The sequence below is a fragment of the Carassius carassius genome, chromosome 34 (assembly GCF_963082965.1).
Source record: "Carassius carassius chromosome 34, fCarCar2.1, whole genome shotgun sequence".
NCBI classification, from domain to species: Eukaryota; Metazoa; Chordata; class Actinopteri; order Cypriniformes; family Cyprinidae; genus Carassius; species Carassius carassius.
The window spans coordinates 19,242,455-19,263,697 of record NC_081788.1 but is presented as its reverse complement, the minus strand read 5'-3'; positions in this window follow the sequence as shown (position 1 = coordinate 19,263,697).

Genomic DNA, 21,243 nt, shown 5'->3' with positions numbered 1-21,243 from the left:
CATATATATATATATATATATATATATATATATATATATATATATATATATATATATATATATATATATATATATATATATATTAGTGCTGTCAATCGATTAAAAACTTTAACTAGATTAATCACACATTTTTTCTGTGATTAATCGCAATTAATCGCAATAAAAAAAGAAATGTTTTTGTACGTTTTTAATATATTTTTTTATGTAATAATTTCACAGTTAAATTTAAATACTTGTTTAAATGACATCTTTTTATGAATGAAGGCCAGTATTACTGATATTAATACAGCTACTGATTTTTTGGGATGTTTATTGTTAGTTCAAGCGCTTAAGAGAACTGGATTCTGGCGCCCTGTCTATGCATTGTGTGTGTGTGTGTGTGTGTGTGTGTGTGTGTGTGTGTGTGTGTGTGTGTGTGTGTGTACGTGTGTATGTGTCACATAAGGGCATTCACAGACAGCGCATTCTCTTTTGTCTTGCCGCGCTTGAAATGTTTAAAAGCATTTAAATGAATAAGAGCGTGATCATATAATGTAAAGCTAGCCAACGGATGGCAGAAAATACGGATGCTGCGTTAATTGCGTTAAATATTTTGACACGTTAAACCAGACAAAAATTAATCGCATGCGTTAACGCGTTAACGTTGACAGCACTAATATATATATATATATATATATATATATATATGAATATATGAACAATGCAGTGCTAATTGACATAGCATTTATTACAGTATAGAAACTATTCTGACTTATTATGTGATAAACAGTGTTTGTAGTATATAAACAAATCATTGTTATTTGTTATTGTCCAGCATTTATAGATTTCTAAGCCAATTAATGTCACGGTGTCTGGTCTGTGTTTCCTTGGGTGTCCACTAGTGGTCTCACTTCCCCATAGGCACCTCACCGCAGGCACTACAATTCCCACAAGGCCTTGTCCCTTCATGAGTGAGTGACATGACATTCAGCCAAGTATGGTGACCCATACTCAGAATTCATGCTCTGCATTTAACCCATCCAAAGTGCACACACACAGAGCAGTGAACACACACACACACTGTGAACACACACCCGGAGCAGTGGGCAGCCATTTATGCTGCGGCGCCCGGGGAGCAGTTGGGGGTTCGGTGCCTTGCTCAAGGGCACCTAAGTCGTGGTATTGCCGGCCTGAGATTCAAACCCACAACCCTAGGGTTAGGAGACAAACTCTCTAACCACTAGGCCACGACTTCCCAGAACTTTATTGAACATCCTGGATCTGTTTTTTTGCTCTTTTTTATTCTTTTTTTATGTATTATAGAAGTATCGGATCGGGACCCAAATGACTCAGACTTGGACTCGAGGTCAAAAAAACCCTTATAGAGACATCTCTAATATATATATATGGTGCTTGTGTTTTGTTTCTTATTTAGGTTTTCTTGTCTTGGTTCCTGCCTTGTCATGTGTTTCCCTGACCCTGTCATGTGATCCTACCATGGGGTCCTTTTGTTCATGTGTCTTGTTCCCACTGGTTCTTCTATGTGTCATGTGACTACAGATAAGCCGGTATCAAATTTTAATTGTGCAATTAATTGCTAATGCTTTTATCATGGTATACGGTATTATCACGATATTGAAATTTAATTTGAAAAAGTGGTAATAATACAGTATAACAGGTTTAATAACTTTTATCTTAAAACAAAAATAACTAGGCAATAAAGCAATACAGGAAAACAGATAGAGATAAAAGTTTTACACAGATAAAAGTACAAAAGAGCTATAAAGACCAATAGGTAACACTTTTTAAACCACTTTACTTTTCGGCCCATCATGGCTGCCAAGAGTCTCCAGCCATCATGGACACCACTCCAGTGTTTCCGGATGTCATGAACATCACATCTAAGGCTACAAGGGCAATTCCTAGGAATGAGAATTGGCTTCCAGTTTAAAGGGCACACCACTTGTGTCGGTGCGAGCAGCTTACATTTCTATGGTGGTACCCAGTCTGAGTTTGTTTGTTTATTAAATTTTTTTACGCCATGTTAGCATCATGGCTATTTACATGGCAAAAAAAATTCAGTATCATCCATAAAATTTACATTATATAAACCATTTCAACTTAACATAAGATCTAAAAAATCTAAAATACATACAGGTGGTACATTTTCAAATATTCCATGCAAGCATGTTTCTGAATAAAAGCGTTTTCTAGCAGCATCATAAAAAGTAAAATTCAACAAAATATGCTTAATAATCAAAGGAACTTTACATGAAAGACATAAAGGAGGAACTTTGCCTGTAAATAAAAACCCATGGGTAAGTCTTGAGTGCCCCAGTCTATACCTAGTAAAGACAACTTGATCATGCCTTGATTTTAAAAAAAAATTTAAATCCTTTAAATCCTTTTATACTAGGGTTTATTTAGGGTTTATTTCATACAGCTTATTATTTTTATTTTCAACCCATTCTTTCTGGCACTTATTATTCATATAGAAATTAATTACTGGTTTAAAATCAGAAGGTGGTATTTGACAGTCAGATATTTCCAGGTCAAGTGCATCCCTGGCAGCTGTGTACGCTCTCTATTTCCAGTAAGTCCAATGTGACTTGGAACCCAGCAAAAAAATTATATTAAAGTTATCCTTATTTAAAAGATTGAATTTGGTTAAGATTTTAACAATTATGGGATGATCAGTTTTTAGAGATTCAAGTGCTTGAAGACATGATCTTGAGTCAGAGGCAATTAAAAAGTCACGTTTTTCACCCTTCTCTATATTTTCTAGAACAAGAAGTAATGCTCGAGTCTCAGCTGTAAAAATAGAGCCTTGAGCCGGAATTCGAATGCCATATTGTTGATCTCCTATCACTGCTGCTGCTGATACACTGTTATTGGTCTTTGACCCGTGAATGCAGTTTTATGTAGTGGAAAGTGAAGACCTTAGCTCTAAGACTTTCTGTTGGTATTCAATTGGATGAGTTTCTATCTTTTTGTGCTGATTCAGAGTCCAAAAAATGGTTGGCTTTTCCAGAGTCCAGGGAGGTACAAGGAAATAATAAAGCCGTTTTATACAATCCATGATGATATTTAAGTTCTCTAGATGTGGTTTAATCCATAAACCAAAAGGTCTAATATATTTCTGGTTGGAATACTGGAAGATAAGATGGATTATTTCAATTTGCCTTGAGTTTGATTGCATATTGTAAGGACAGTTTCAAACGCCTGTTTTGGAGGGATGATTCTTCAGCTTCTATATAGATGCTTTGTATGGGAATAGTCCTGAAGGCTGTACCCAGTCTGAGAGTCTCTGAGGTTGTTCCACTGTCAGTTGCACTCCCTGTTACAGCAATGGCCATATTGTGTGTTTGGGCTACACACTGCTCTCCTGTACATGAGTCCACTCCAGATCCTGCTCCAGGCCATGAATCCACTCCAGAGCCTGCTCCAGTCCATGAGTCTGCTCCAGAGCCTGCTCAAGCCCTAATGCCCGTTCCTGTGTTGGCACCAACCAGTGAGCTCCCTGCCTGTCCTGTTTTGACCTCAGTGGTCATACAAAGACCCTCTACAAGTCCTGGCTAAAGAGGTTGTCCCTGAACTCACAGTCTGCCCTGTTACTGCCGAGGAGGCCATCCCTGAACTCACAGTCTGCCCTGTTACTGCCGAGGAGGCCGTTCCTGAAATCACAGTCTGCCCTGTTACTGCCGAGGAGGCCGTCCCTGAACTCACAGTCTGCCCTTTTACTGCCAAGGAGGCCATCTCTGAACTCACAGTCTGCCCTGTTACTGCAGAGGAAGCAGTCCCTGAACTCACAGTCTGCCCTGTTACTGCCTAGGAGGCCGTCCCTGAACTCACAGTCTGCCCTGTTACTGCCGAGGAGGCCGTCCCTGAAATCACAGTCTGCCCTGTTACTGCCGAGGAGGCCGTCCCTGAACTCACAGTCTGCCCTTTTACTGCCAAGGAGGCCATCTCTGAACTCACAGTCTGCCCTGTTACTGCAGAGGAAGCAGTCCCTGAAATCACAGTCTGCCATGTTACTGCCGAGGAGGCCGTTTCTGAACTCACAGTCTGCCCTGTTACTGCTGAGGAGGCCATTTCTGAACTCACAGTCTGCCCTGTTACTGCTGAGGAGGCCGTTTCTAAACTCACAGTCTACCCTGTCATGGCCAGGAAGGCCATTTCTGAACTAACATTCACCCCTGTCACAGCCAAGGAGGCTGTCCCTAAACTCTCTGCCTGTCCTTCCACGACCAAGAAGGTCATCCCTGAAACCCTTGCCTGTCCTGTTATGGTTTCAGAGGCGGCTCGCAAACTCTCTGCCTGTCATGCTACAGCTACTGAGGCGGTTCAAGGATTTTCTGCCTGCCAAGTTGCGGCTATGGAGGCTGCTCATGAACTCTCTTCCTGTAATGTTACAACCATTAAGTCCGTTTCAAGGATATTCTGCCTGTCATGTCGCAGCTATGGAGGCTGCTCATGAACTCTCTTCCTGTTCTGCCATGGCCTCCTGACCTGTAGTGGTCTTCTGTTTCGTAAGATTCACCTTGGACACCTAACTCCACCAGTTCTACCATGGTTGTCATCTACTCCACAGTGGGGATTCTCAGTACTGCCTGCTCCTCCCTGGTGGTCTTCAGCTCTGCCCTGGATTCCAGGTCTGCCATTGCTCCATAGTCCAGGTCCCCCATGTTATGTTAGGGTGTCTGTAGCCGCCCTTAGATTGGGGGGAGTGGCGGAGGATATGTAATGTTAATATGTATGTTTTTGTGTTTTGTTTTTTTCTTGTCTTGTTTCCTACCCTGTCATGTGTTTCACTGACCTTGTCATGATCCAACCATGCGATCCTTTTTTTGATTATGTCATTTGACCCTGTTTGTTTGATATATATAGAACTCATGTTGCCATTGTGCCTTGTCTTGATTTGTACTGTGTAAACTGCTGTTGGTGAGTTTTGTTCATGGTCATGTCAAGATCTAGTTTAGTTGATGTATGTTTTGTACCACATTTTGGTTTGTTCTGTTTTGGTTGATTAATAAAGGCTGGTTTATAAATAAAAGCTGAACATGGGTTCATCATTCATGCTTTCAGTGGGACTCTGTTACAAAATGAACAGTCTTTAATGTCACTTGATCAATGTAATGAATGCTTGCTGAATAACAGTATTCATTTTTTTTTTAATCTTACATACTCCACACATTTAAACAGTAGTGTAGTGTAGCTTTAAATGTCATGACATTAGGTCAAGGTTATGACTATTGGATCACATTTTGCGGGGTTTAAACCTACCACCTTATTACCAGCCTCAAACATTAACCACTGGGCTATATTCACCTCTCAAATCTCTTTCATCTGAAGTTTTGGAGGTCTCTATATCCTCTTTGCACTCACTTTGTTCATTTACGTCTTCACTACAGAAAAACAGGAGCAGATGGTGTTTGTGACTGTACAGATTTGTGTTAAGATTTATAATGTACATGTGAGGTTGATCAGAGAGAAACAATGCAACTCTAATATGAGAAATCTGGAACACACAATGAGTTAGTCTGCACAACAGTCTACATTCTAATACAAAATCTATCACACTGTGCCAATAAAATCAACAGTGATTTTCACTGCTGACTACTTTATCCACACTGTGTTCAGACCACATGTGCATTTGCTGAAGCACTGAAGGCAATACTCTACAAAAAAAGTAAATTTATTTGGGTTGTTTATTTCAGCATGCAAAAGATTGTACACGGGGTAATTTGTTTCAATCATCCAAATGCAACTCACTCAATCTCATTAACCACCCAATTAATGGAAATTCTGGAATAAACTAATATGTGCAAATATAGTAGTTCAACGACAGCATAAGGTTTGCTTTTGTGTTATGCTGAAGTCTGACACCGAAAGGTGTCACTAAAAAGTTAAATACACTGTTTAATCAACTGGGGAACAAACAAAATGCTAAAATATTTTAAAAACTTCAGTCTGATTACAAAAGTTTGCTGACATTTCTGCACAGATTATAAATGGACCTTAAGGACAGAAACAATTTATTAATTGTTTAACCCCGTTAAGGAGAAGTCATAGCATAACTTCTGAAAAAAAAGTACTTGCTGAATTTACATAATTGAACAGCTTAAAGGTCCCGTTCTTCGTGATCCAATGTTTCAAACTTTAGTTAGTGTGTAATGTTGTTGTTAGAGTATAAATAATATCTGTAAAATTCTAAAGCTCAAAGTTCAATGCCAAGCGAGATATTTTTTTTAACAGAATTCGCCTACAGTGAACGACCAGTTTGGACTACATCCCTCTACTTCCTTCATTAATGAAGTCACTAGAACAGTTTTTTGAGTAACCTCCGCCCACAGGAATACACAAAAAGGGGGCGTGTCCTTGTTCCGTGTTCTCACGGAGAAGAGGAAGAGTTGCGTTTGTAGAGTTTGTTTGTCACCATGTCGTCGAAACGCTGTTATTTTCATCTCGCAATCCGCAATCTCAATCAGTTTAATGCTGGATTCACACAAAGATTATTCTTGAAAGATGGAGCAGTTCCCCTTTTTGTCTGGAGAAGGCGTTGTTTATGGACCACAAATGGTAAGTGTATTTTATTATTTTAGTTGGTGCATTTAACAGTTTCTGTAACTTATTACACAAAGGGCAACGCTGTTTAGCTTTGTTATCTAGATGGTAGGGCTGTGCAAAAAATCGAATGCGATTTTCATGCGCATCTCGTCTGTGAAAGCGCTCCTGTGATTAGAAGTACATCTCCAGCACGTGCGTTCAGATCAGGATTGCCAGGTTTTCAAAACAAATCCTGCCCACTTGCTTCTCAAAACTTGTTCAAAACTAGCCCAATCGCGTTTCAAGGAGGGCAACGTGTGTTAAGCTGCTGTTGAATCACAACACAGGAACTTCTGAAGGAGGGGCTTTATCGAACAAGGAAGTCATCAGCCCGTTTATATGACAGTGAAAACAGCGGTAAACAGATAAGTAAATTGTGTGAAAAATACTATGTTTTTTTTACACGCGAAACATGAGCACATGTTATATTGCACACTGTAAACACAATCAAAGCTTCAAAAAAGCACGAAAAACGGGACCTTTAAACGTTTGGTTCGAGTGATTTAGTAGCTTACTGTATTCTGGCAGTCTCTGCTGAGCAGCTGGAGCAGGTCAGATTTGAAGACCACCATGGACGGTAAGATTGCCACATGTAGGCCCTCTAACACACACACGAAGCTCTTCAACAGACGAGGCTTCCGCAGCGCATCTGCTGCAACAGAGATGGAGTGAATATAACTTTAACTTTGTACTAATTTCCTGCATGCACAGCCAATTCCATCCAGCCATTTTATTATTGTCCTTTATATTTAATGGCTATTCATTTTTTTACAGCATTACTGCGACAAAGGATTTAATTAGACAGTAAAAATGTATTTATCAGCATGCTTCAGAATGCCAAGATCCTCTTCCTCATGGCAATGCATTCAAATATGCAGAAGAAAAACACAAAGTGCACAGGGTAACAAACTAGTGAGTGATGCACAAGAGAGCTCAATGTGTTCCAGAAGCAGGGAAAAATCCATGCAGTTGAGGCCAACGTATAAGGACCAATGATAATTTATTATTTGGAGTGTGTGTCTGGCTGCATCATCACAGGCACATTTTCTCCAGCTGAGATCTTTGGCTGGCCCCATTTCCGCTCTCAGTAGGAGTCTCACTGTGAAGCGTTTCAAACATTGTCTATCGAGAAAGTCATCTGCGTATCGAAACCATCGCACTCACTTTTCCTTTTCTTTTTGGTAAGAACAAAAAGTCGGCTCACTAACCCACATGGGTCTAAGAAACTCCATAATCAATTAAAAAATATTTTGAGTGATCTGAAAATGGTAACATCACTTGGTTGTGATTGTCAAGATTTGCCTGGTTCGCCTTGGCACATCCAAACATGCTCAACTTACAGCGACACTAACCTGCTTTCTTTGAAAAACTCATCCTTGATGTTTTATTTAGACATCTCAGACAGGTTAAGTGTATCATCCTCCATAATTTATTTAAAGATAAACATGTTATACAGCATTAACCCCTAGGCTAACTGGTTTCTGTTGTGCATTCCCTTAGTGAAAGCTGTCTATATATAATTTGTTGTTTACATGATACATGATGATTCATTTCAAAGATTTCTGAAGTGTAACCTACATGGAATGTAGGAAGAGTTATTTTGAAATATTTTGTGAGGTACACAAGCATTCAAAAGATTGGGGTTGGAAAGATTTTCGATGTTTTTCGAAAGTCTCTTATGCTCACCAAGGCTATATTTGTTTGACTCTAAAAATAGCTTAACAGTAATATTAAGAAATATTATTACAATTTAAAATAACTGTTTTCTATTAAAATACATTTTAAATTGTATTTTATTCCTGTGAATAAAAAGCTGAAACTTCATCCGCCATTACTTGGTATTAATAATATGTTGATGCCATTTTTTTTAAACGTTATCGATTTTAATAGCTTAATGTTTTTGTGGAATCCATGATACATTTTATCCAAATTGTTGATGAATATTTACTATATATTTTATATATTAATATTATAATATATATGGTTTCATAGAGTAGAGTGTTTCAATGAAAAACCACCTACATTTGGGTCAGTTTATCACAAAAAGTTATCATATAGTGTGTGTGTGTGTAATACACAAGTTGTTGTGGCAGCAGACAGCAGGCATGCTGGTTTGAATGAGTCACAACCAGGAGAGTTTCACTTTCACGGATCACTCAGCCATACACAAACACAGTCTATCACACTTTAGCTTTAACGCACTCACACAGACTGCCACAATCAAAGCCAGGCCCGGAGAACTCCAACGCACTCAGACATTTACCGTACACACAGTCTGTTACCTCAAACACACTGCACAATCACTCTGCACTCAAGCACACATACACACCAAACCAAGCTTATCTGTACAGCAGCACTGAGGCCTGACAGCCAAACAAGTGCAGCATCGTCAGGACATTACAGTATACAAAACACTCCACCACTGCAGCCCAAGAGAGATGCGCTACAGAAGCTCTGAGAGGTTACAGCTCAACAGAAGTGAACAGGGGAAATTGCCTCTTTAAACATCTTATGTCTGCGAATGTTTTTCTGTTCATTTCTCTTGTGTATCTTTAAAGTTTAGAATACTGTCTTTCTCTAATGCAGGAGTTCCTCACTGTTTAACTTCAGTTTAACCCCTACAATAAACAATATTCTTACACATCTTTAATTGGGTAGATGATGCAAAAAAATGCAATACAAGATTAAAACTATTTCTTTTACAAGTTTCTATGTTTTTATTTGGCTCTTAGCCTCTTGCAGCCCAATTAATTTGTCCTGAGGTATGACAAATTATTTTTAAATGTTTCCAGTCATGTGGCTCTTCATCAGACCTGAATGCATGTTTTGTTTTGTTTTTTGGTGAGAACAATAGTGATAAAATGTCTTGTATAATGATTAAACAAACAACTGAAAAAGTGGGTTATTTCAAGTACAGAATTTCACACGGACTCTGCTGTTACTGCTCACTTATATATTTTTATTATGGCTGTTAACATTATTACTTATTACAATTAATTATTATATGTATCCATAAAAAAATGGTAAAAACTAAATTGAATACTTTTACATTTACTTTGTTACTACTTAATTATATAGTAGACAATATACTAGGGCTGTTAACAGGTAATGACTAATTAAGAATTAATTAACTAATTAATTAATTAAATAATAAATAATAAAGTTAACACTGTTCATCATATATAATTCATATGAACCTCAGGGGAAACCCTTCTTTACAGTGCAAATACAGAACCTTCCTTATGCATTAAGCATTTACTATGTTAATCCTAGATTTTGAACGGCATTACAAACTGGTGTGTATGTGTCACAGACCTGTGATCAATTGTGTGTTAAGACTAACAAGAAAATTAAGCTTATTCTTTAGATACAATTATAGGAATAAAAACAAGAGAAGGTTGTTGGAATTTGGCTTTTAGGACACTCACTCAAGAAAAGTTTATAATCAGACAGAATATATTGCCTTTGGATTTTGGAATGAAGTGCTTTGGATCTTGTCTTATTAGCTGCATTAACAGTCGGGGGGTATCATCTCTCTTTTTCTACTTTCAGTCTATGTGGGGGCCCAGGAGGATGCAGAATATAGCACTCAAACATTTCAGATGCAGTTCAAAGACAACCCTGCTCCAGAGGAATCTAGTTCCTACATCTGCTCATCGGTTTATAATGAGAGGCAGAGTAAGGAGGAAGCGAGAAATATAGAAATAACATATAGAAATAATATAGAATAATTCTCTAATTTCCTGCGTCCCACTCTGGAACTAGACTGTGGTCATGGGTCATGCACCCTGTGAGATATTTAGGGTGGTGGAGGATTAGCCCGACATTGTGCTCAACTTCCAATCCCCTCGCCACTGTGAAACCCACCACAGTCCATTACTATTGTTCAGAAAGTCTGTCTTTACCCACCCCTGAAAGCAGCTCAGAACAGAAATCATGAGCACAGTCAGAAAAGTTGTGAAAAGCCTTTTTTTTTTTGCTTTTGCTTCAAAGTCTCGTTTATGACCTGGTTTGGTAAGAAGTGATTTTAAAGCTAATCAAGGGAATGTCCTGAGAAACAGGAAGCTCTTTATTGAGGCTTCTAGAGTTCCTTCTGCTGTCTCTATGGCAACACACATTCTCTTGTTATAGATAAGCAGTCATCCAATGCCATTTGACTGTTTTATAACTGTAATGAAAATCTAGCACATTAAAGCCTTTCTTTCACATTCAAATGATAAACTGAGAGGGGGCATTGTGGGTAATCCTACCTGTGCCAGGGATACTGTCATGTCCAGACACTAGGTTGTGGGGTGGGAGCAGGTGCATTACGGGAGTGAGAGCTGGGTGTGGCTGAATGGAGTAAAGCAGCTGAGAGCCCTCCATCACCGATAATATGACATTCACTACAGAGAGAAAGAAGACGTCGTTTACATATTCTATTAGTGCATAGCTCACTGCCACAATGCAAAGGAGCTGCTAAGTGTTTCATAAGGTGGTCTGAGTGTAAGGTGGTCTGTTCTGTTGTTGCAAGGATATTCTTGGTGGTTACTAGGTGATTACTCACTGTAATAGATACAATCAGCAATGCATCATATACTGAGGGTGTGGTTTTACATAGAGGAAAACAAATCCCTGCTACTCATTCATTCTAATAATGAAAATATCTAACAGATTTAGCCCATAAATAAATAGATACAACTACTAAACATATGCAGATAATATATACACTACTTCCAAAAGTAGTACTGATTTGATCAAAGATTAAGTAAAAACAGTAACATTTTGAATTATGACCATTTGAAATAATACACAACAATAACTTCAAAATGTATTTTATTCCTGTGATGGCGAAGCTGAATTTTCAAGTCTTCATTGTCACATGATTTTTCAGAAATCATTCTATCATAATATTCTGATTTGGTGCACAATAAACATTGCTTATTATTATAAATTTTGAAAATAGATATGCTGCTTTTTTTCAGGATATTTTGAATATAAAGTTTAAAATATAATAATATTTGAAATTTTTTACTGAACCAAAAATATAGAATTGTAGTATATATTAAAATAATAATAAAAATGTAAAAACAATGCAATATATCTTATGACCAATAAGAACATTTTGTTATTTTTCTCAATTCACTCATCATTGGCAGGCATGGAAAACAGCTTGGATTCTGATTTCAGCAAGTGGGCAGAGCCTCCTTACTGACTGAAAAACATCCTTGTCAAATCTGTGCTGTTGACTGCACACAATGAAACTTGCCATCATAAAAGATTTCTTAATATAAGAGAGATATTTTCTCAAATTGGGACAACATATGAGAGCACAAGCAGAGTGTTTTATTTCATGCTAGAGTCAACAACTATATTGTACGCTAGCAATTTTCACTATAATTTCATTTGACCACACTTTTGCCCATTCTACATGGTTTTTGAGAAAATTTTCACTGTCAGAAACTTTCATGGACAAGCTGAGTGTTTCATTTCATGCTAGAGTCAACAACTATATTGTACGCTAGCAATTTTCACTTTAATTTCATTTGACCACACTTTTGCCCATTCTACATGAATAGTTTTTTAGAAAAGTTTCACTGTCAGAAACTTTCATGGAAGAGGAAAAACACCCACCTGGACCCCATTTGAGTTTCTAAACTTTATTTATTTTTAAAACAGGCACTTTATGGCTTATGTTCTCAAGCAAAGCAACACCAGTGAGCCAAGGTAAGACTCAGATATTGAAATTTCACTAGGAAATTTCAAGGCCAGTATGTGTAAGGACTTACATAAGGCTTTTAAATTCAGGTGTGTCCACAAGGCCAAAGAACATTCTCCCATAGTGCAACTGGACATGGTTCCATATGAGTTCTGTTTTGTTGCTTATGTGCTACTCTTTGTTGTGCACATCTGTGAGAAAGAAAGAGCAGGCTGGTGTGAGCCCGCTGAAAGATGGGCCATTCACGCCAGTCTGCATCATTATATTTCAGCAATGCTTTTCATTTTTCATATAATACAGAATCATGCATCACTATCATTCAATTGGAAAAAAAATACCTGGGCAGTTCTGAATGAAACATATGTGTGTGCGCACACCTGCCTGAGTTGAGGAAATGAATGTCAGTGACACCTGCATAGGGTGGCAAGAGACACCACATATTTTCATTCACATACCAAAATGATAGGCCCAGATGGAATCTGCAAACTTTTGGGGATTTTGGGATGGATATAACATTAAATTAAATTCCAAACAAACTCCAAAAAAGATTTCCTTTTAAAGGCCTATACATATTCTGGCACAATGCCATAGCCCGAGAGCATGTGCAGTCACTTTATTAGACAAACTAATTTTTATTGTTCAGAATCGCACTTTGCTTACCCTGTGCTGCTGTGCAAATAAATCACTGAGCTGCAGTGTGTCATTCTGCTCACTGTTAATAACAGCTCTGAGTGGTGCTCTCCTAATGGTTAAGGATCAGGGCTTTTAAAAGGAAGGTCACAGGTCCAGTAACAAGTAGGGTGACAAAATTGCTGAGATTAATTATGAAATGCACAAATCTGTACATTTAGAGTACAACAAATTGGATTAAAAAACATCTACTTAGTAGCACATAAACATGCTGTTCTAATGATTACGTATTACTGGGCACAGAGAGAATCGGCACACTTTTTCTATTATCTGCACTCATTTTGGGGGTCAATTTGCAGAATGAAACTTTTCTGCAAATTTGCAGATTTTGTGTGGGCCTGCATATTTTAAGCCTGAGTAACAAAGTTCCCTATTTGCAGTGTTATTATGCAACACTATGCATATCAAATATAACCTGCTGATTTTTTTATGTATGTTTTTTCCTGTTTCACTGTGTCTGTATAAATGAGTATTACTGCAGCTACAGTACCAGTAAAAAGTTTGGGGTCGGGAAGTGTTTTTTAATATTTTGGAAGGAAGTCCATTAGGCTCATCTTTTCCAAGATGGCCGCTGAGGACAGGCATGTTTTTTTAGGCTCCACACCTATCCTTTTATTTAGCACTTTACATCAGATTGTAACAGTTTTAGCCGATACTTTTCAACAAAGATACCTCAATTCAAAGAAATGCATGCATCAAAGACGAGAATCAACCAAAAGGTACAGAGAAAATGGATGTATTTGGACAATGCTGCTTTGTATGTGGTTCCTGCTTGTTCCATCAGCTCAAGGCCTTTCTTTGGCTAGAAATCAATCAGTTGTTCCTACACATCATGTACCCTTTAATGATATATCAAGACAAATTTATTTTGGATATGGACAGCATATTGCTTATTCTATTTTCTGGCAGAAAGATCATTATACTGGAATTGCTACTAAAGACAGAAAACAATACACAAAAAGAAGCAAATGGCATGATTACAAGATTCTACTAGTCTTGCTGCTACTAAGTGGGGATATACAGTTAAATCCTGGCCCATCTGTAAATCTTAACCTAGATCTAAACAGTGATTTGTCCAAAAACTCTGTCTTCAGAAAGCAGTGTTGGTTTGGAATGATTCAACTGGAAGGAAGGAACCAACAGATATATTCCCTCTGGGACTGATGGCTACTAAACAGCAAAGGTGTATTAATGGTCTTGCTCTTCACCAACATGAACATGAACTAGTGGATGAAAGAAGCAAACTGTATGCAACCATCAGGCCAGGCCCAGGTTTCAGCAGCGGCAGATCAGCAACCACCAGGCCAGGCCTAGGCCTCAATGGCAGCAGTAGCAGCAGTCCAGTTACCATTGAGCCAGGCTTAGGCCTTAGCATCAGCAGTAACCAGGCTGTCACTGGGCCAGGCCTCCGCAACAGTAGTAGCAACAGTAGTAGCATTAGCCTAGCTACTACCAGGCCAGGCTCAGGCCTCAGCAGCCCAGCTACCATCAGTCCAGGCTCAGGCCTCAGCAGCAGGAGTCCAGCTACCACCAGGCCAGGCTCAGGCTCAGGCCTCAGCAGCAGCAGTCCAGCTACCACCAGAATTGTAGTAATCTGTTTCAGTCTAAAATCAATCAAGTAATGTTAAATTTTACCAAAAGAGGAAGCCATAATAAGAGAAAAGGGAAGTTGTTACCTTGGTTAAATGATGAGTGTAGGAAATTAATGAAGGAGAGGGATGTGCAAGTTAAAAAATCATTAAAATCAGGTCTTACAATAGATAAAAATAAAGTCACTAACTATATGCGAAAGGCAAAAGCAAAATTCTTCATGGATATTATCACTGATGCAAAAGGGAATGGCAAAAAGATCTGGCAAAATCTCAACAAATTACTTGGTAGACAAAAGAAAGAATCAATTGAAGACTTAGAACTCAAAATTAACAACGCTGTAGTAAATAACCCAAATTCACTATCGAATGAATTTAACCAATATTTTTCTAAATCTGTTAGGGAGATAACTGAACTGTTTGAGCCACCTGAGAAAATAACTAGACCCATTGATCCTTCCAAGCCTGTGTTCATTTTGTTTGAAATAACAGAGCAGGAGGTAGACAACATCATTGGATCGCTTAAGAGTTCTAAAGCAAAGGATGCTTATGGGTTCGATTCACATTCTCTAAAATTATGTAAAGACTCCTTAATTGCTCCAATAACATATATGATCAATTTATCATTCAAGCAGAGAATTGTTCCATCTTTCTGGAAAATGGCCTTAGTCACCCCAATCTTTAAATATGGTGATAAATTAAATGTAGCCAATTACCGACCAATCAGTATCCTTCCAGTGGTCTCCAAAGTCGCTGAGAGGTGGGTTGCTAAAATTATAAATGAGCATCTAAATAAAGGCCACTCCCCCTTGCATCCGATGCAATTTGGGTTCCGCACCAATCATGCAACTGAATTTGCCAACAGTTTGTTTGTAGAAAAAGTAAAAAGTAAATTGGACAATAGTGCTTGTGTCGGTGCTGTGTTTTTAGATTTAAAAAAAGCATTTGACACTGTTAATCATGAGATTTTATTATCTAAATTGACATATTTTAACTTTTCCTCAAATGCCATTCAATGGATTAAATCGTATTTGGACTCAAGAAAACAGTGTGTTAACATTAACAGTGTCGAATCGTCTTTCCTAGATGTCCCTGTTGGTGTGCCTCAAGGGTCAATACTCGGTCCCTTATTTTTTTCTTTATATATAAATGACCTTCAAAACACTTGTGTTGATGTTGAATTTCAAATGTATGCTGATGACGCAGTCATCTACACAAGTGCAAAAAGTGTTCAAGAGGCTTCTGCCATCCTGACCTCTGCTTTGGTCCCTGTAAATGAATGGCTTTTTAAATCCTGTCTGTTACTCAATACTAAAAAGACAGTTTGTATGATGTTCACTAAACAGTCCCGCGACATTAAACAATCTGGTGTATTTTTAAGAGGAGAAGAATTAGAAATCGTCTCGGAATTCAAATACCTTGGTGTGACCCTTGATTCCACATTAAGTTTTTAAAAACATGTAAAAAGAATATCGAGTACAGTAAAATTAAATCTACGAAATTTTAAACAAATCCGTCAATTTATACCATTTGGGGCTGCTAAGGTGTTTCTACATTCTATGATTTTATCACATATTGAATATTGTTGTACAAGTTGGACATTGACTGGTATGAACACACTCAAATCAATAGAATCACTCTATAAAAATGCCTTAAAAGTCTTTGATAAAAAACCAATTTCTTTCCATATTTGTAATATATTACAAACACATAATCTATTAAGTCTAGAGAATTTTAAACATTTTAAATATGCCTGTTTTGTTTACAAAGTGTTAAATGGATTAGCCCCATCTCCCATGTCGGACTTCTTTAAATTAAAGACTCACAGTGGTGCCAGGACACAGGCTTCCACTAGAGGTGACTGTGAGGTGCCTTTCAGAAGAACAGCCTTTGGACAAAATGCTCTGTCTGTGAAGGCTTGTAAGTTATGGAACAGTATCCCCATCACTGTAAGGGAATGTTCCACATTTCCTATATTTAAAATCAAACTCAAAGTGTGGCTTAAAGCAAACCAGTTTTGTGACCATTAAGTGACTTTTATTTTACTTTGCTTGAACTTATTCATTTTTGTATGTTATAAGTTCTGTATTTCTGTAATTTGCCAATTAAGGGACTACGGATGTAAATTAGCCCTGTGGCTATAATCTGGCATGTTTACGTCTGTTTTTGTTGTTTCAATGCAGATGTTCATTAATGTGCATTGTCCCTATCAAATAAATAAATAAATCATCAAGGTTCCTAAAAAATGTAAAATAAAAATAGTATTGTTGTGAAATATTTTTAGAATTGACTTCAATATATTTTAAAATTTTATTTCTTTCTGTAACGGTAAAGCTGAATTTTCAGCAGCCATTACTCCAGTCTTCAGTCACATGATCCTTCAGAAATCATTATAATATGGTGATTTGGTTCAATATAGATTATGGTGAAATGGATACATTTCTTAATATTATCAATACTGAAACAGTTGCTTAATAGTTTTGTCAAAACCATGATGCATTTGTTTTCAGGATTCTTTAATCAATCTAAAGTTCAAAAGAACACAATTTTTAAAAACAGTAAATACATTTATAATGTTACAAATGATTTATATATTTGATTCAATGTAATCCATCCTTCCTAAATAAAAGTATTAAAATAAATCTTACTAACCCCAAACTTTTGGATGGTAGCGTGTGTGTCTATTTATTTATTTATTAACAAAGAAAGCAGAAAAAAGACAGATGTGCATCTCTTATACAAACACCAAGGTTCAGCATATGTGAAGCACATATGCATATGGTATAAACCAGGACATGGCTCAAAAAACAGCAGTAAAATTATTACCAAATACCAAATAATTTAACATTAAATATAGCAAAAATTTGCATTTCTCTCCAAGTGTATGACATCACTTGCTATACAACCAAATAAAATTGATGGGTATTTTGGAACAAAATCTGTCAGAAATGAGGTTAAAGCCAATATGTGCAGGTTACATGGAGCCCTAAAAAACATCATGATCCTTAAAAAAAGCTAAAAACTACAGATGGTAACACTTCCTGCAATTTCAGACAGGAACCACTTTGGCAAGTTTACTTGAGTTTATTGAACACAATTTATCTTTGGCGGTATGGTTCCTTATGGGGGTTCTTGCTCCCAAAATAATTGAACATACAAGAGCTTTAACATTAACCCCCCGGAACCATCAGCTTAGAAATACATGACAATTAAGACTCTTAGTAATGTCTTTAAAGCAAACAGTAATAATCATGTAGACGTGGCAGTGGGACGTCTATCCTGTAGCCTGGTTATGAAGATGAGTGTCTCTCAGCAGTGAGGTCCATGCCAGCTAAGATTTGAAAGCCTTAGTGATCTGAAACAAAGAAGACGACAGCCAGAAGGTGCACAGTAATATGCTCATGCTTATAATGGGGAGGGAGTGAGGGTTGCGAGCCGTTGAGCATACTGACCGAGCAGTGGTGCCATGTATATATGTCTCATGTCTAATAGGAGAGTGGTAATGATTGGAGCGATTTGACAGCTGACCGCATCAGCTGGTCACAGCCTATGCCTCCATGGCCTGACTGAACTAACGCTGCGCTCGATTTCAGACAGGAACCACTTTGGCAAGTTTATTTGAGTTTATTGAACACAATTTATCTTTGGCGGTATGGTTCCCTATGGGGGTTCTTGCTTCCAGAATAATTGAACATACATGAGCTTTAACATTAACTCCCAAAAATTTATGAGAGGTATCACTGCCTGAAGAAGAACCCCCCAAAACCAACCTTGTTCCAATCCTGCAAAGAGAAAAAACAGTGTTATTGAGATATCCTTAATGTAGCCTACTGGCTAGTGAAGGGGTATTCTCCTCTCTAATGAGGCAGAGAGTAGTGGGCCTCTCTTTAATTAAAGTAGCTGGTAATAGCAGCGAAGGGTATTCTCTCCAGCGGGAGAACCGCAAGACAAGCAGTATGTCCCTGAGCTTGGTATGAGCGTTAGGAGAGAAGTTTGAAGACCCCCCCCCCCCCCCCCCCCCCCCCCGAAATTTTCCTTGTTCCATTCCTGCAAAAGAGAAAGATAATGTTATTGAGATGTCCTTAATGCAGCCTATTCTAGGAGAGGGGTATTCTCCCCTCTAGGCGCAAGTCCCCTCTTGATTTAAGTAGCAGGGATGTTGAGCCCCTGCTGAAGGATGAACAGCAGTCCTCTGCAGCTATAGTAGCAAAGGGTGTTCACTCCAGCCGGAACTTGAACAGCGGTCCCCTACAGGTATCGTGACAAAGGGTGATCTCCCTAGAGGGAGAAAACAGCAGTCCCTTTAGTTTTTTTGTTGTTGTTTTTTCACATAGCAGCAAGGGTGTTCTCTCCAGCTGGAGAAAACAGCAGTCCCTTTCTTCTACGGGGTGTTCGTCCCTTACTTGAGGGATAGAACAGCGGTCCCCTACAGGTATCACGGCAAAGGGTGATCTCCCTAGAGGGAGAAAACAGCAGTCCCTTTTTTTTTTTTTTGAGGGATGTTCGCCCCTCGCTTGAGGGATAGAACAGCAGTCCCCTGAGTTATAGCAGCAAGGGTGTTCTCTCCAGCTGAAGAAAACAGCAATCCCTTTTCCCTTTTGAGGGGTGTTTGTCCCTCGCTTGAGGGATAGAACAGCAGTCCCCTGTAGTTAAAGCAGCAAGGGTTAAAATTTTTATTTTTTTTTATTCTCCTCGTTCAACTTCTCCTTCTTCTCCATCTCCATCTTCTACATCTCCTTCTTATTCTCCCTCTCCGTCTTCTACATCTTCTCCATCTTCTCATTCAACTTCTCCTTCTTCTCCACCTCCATCTTCTAGATCTCCTTCTTATTCTCCCTCTCCATCTTCTACATCTTCTCCATCTCCTTCTCATTCTTCATCTCCTTCTTCTCCTTCTCCATTTCTTTCTCATCCCCCATTCTCATTCTTCTCATCCTCCTCCTCATTCTTCTCATCCTCTTCCTCATCCTTCTCATCCTCCTCCTCATTTTTCTCATCCTCCTCCTCATTCTTCTCATTCTCCATCTCCTTCTCCATTTCCTTCTCCTCATCCTCCTTTTTTCTTCCTCCTCTTCATTCTTCTCATCCTCCTCCTCATTCTCCTCCTTCTCCTTGCGGTCAGTGTCGTATAATCTATATTTATTTATTTATTAAATGTATGTTGTACGAAATATCCACAGGTTATAACCAACACTTCTATATATAGCTGTAGATCATGCTGTAGACCATTACTCTGCCTCAGAAGCCTGTCCAAAATGGGTTCATGAAGAGAAAACAGACATGTCAACCGGACACTCTGCTCCAGTTAATGGCACTCACACGGTGCTCGCATACTTATCACAGATGAAGTAAATAAAAAAGTAAATAAAATGCAGAATTGTCAAATACGCAGGCGTTTCACAACGTTTCGTGAGCACAGATACTTTATACTGCTTAATACGGCGCCATATAGTTCAAGAATAAAGTTCAAAATGATCATATGCTGTTTAAATGCTAATACAGAGGGGTGTATACGCTTGATCTGTGTAGTATGATGAACGTGACCGAATACATCAGGGGACTACATTAAAGGCTTTTACCATTCTAAAACTCAGATTGTGGCTCAGTACTCACTAATAGGAGAGTGGTAGTGATTGGAACGATTTGACAGCTGACTGCATCAGCTGTTTACAGCCTATGCCTCCGTGGCCTGACTGAACCAACGCTACGCTCGGTTACAAATTCCATCCACTGTTGTCCTCTCACATCAAAATCAACTGTTTACAAGACATTAATTAATGGACTGGTGTCATGTGGATTACTTGTAGATTATTGTGATGTTTTTATCAGCTGTTTGAACTCTCATTCTGATGGCACCCATTCACTGCAGAGGATCCATTGGTGAGTGGTGTAATGCTAAATTTCTCCAAATCTGTTCAAATTAAGAAGCAAACTCATCTATATCATGGATGGCCTGGGGGTGAGTACATTTTTATCAAATTTTCATTTTTTAGTGAACTATTTCTTTAAAAAGATTTTCCAAATCACTGTTGCATTTGGTTCGATCACTATTCTTTCTACAGCTGCTTTAGATAAATATGTAAGAAATCCAAACTAAACTGAATTACACTGAATGGAACCGAACCAAATTAAGCTGCATTCATTTGAGTTAATTAAATGTAACTGAACTGAACTAACTTCAATGAAATCAAAATAAACTTACTAAATCAAGTTTAAACTGATTTAAAACAAAATGATTCAAACTGAACTAGATTCAACTTAAACTGAAGCAAAAAAAAACTGATCAAACTTAACTGTTTTGAACAGAACTGAACTGGGTTTGGTAGCGAATCAGGTCACACTTGATGTTTTGCAAAGGATTCTGAAGAAAATCCAGTGGAGAAGCACTGCTCTAGGTCTCGTCTTCACACTTTCCCAATGTTTGCACCATCCAGGAGGTGGCTTCAATAATATTAATGAGCAGACAATGGCTGCATATGTGTGCACTGCTATATACAGTAAGTCATACAAAAGAATGTTTGCACCTATGCTTGTATATGTTTGACAGCAAGTTTATCTTTGATCTGAAAGGCCCTAGCAGGCTCAGACTCTCAGAGAGACAGCGGGACATCTCCTCCCTCCAGCATGGAGAGGCATAATTGAGACAGAATGGCAGGTAGCACAGAGACACACAGCTAGAAG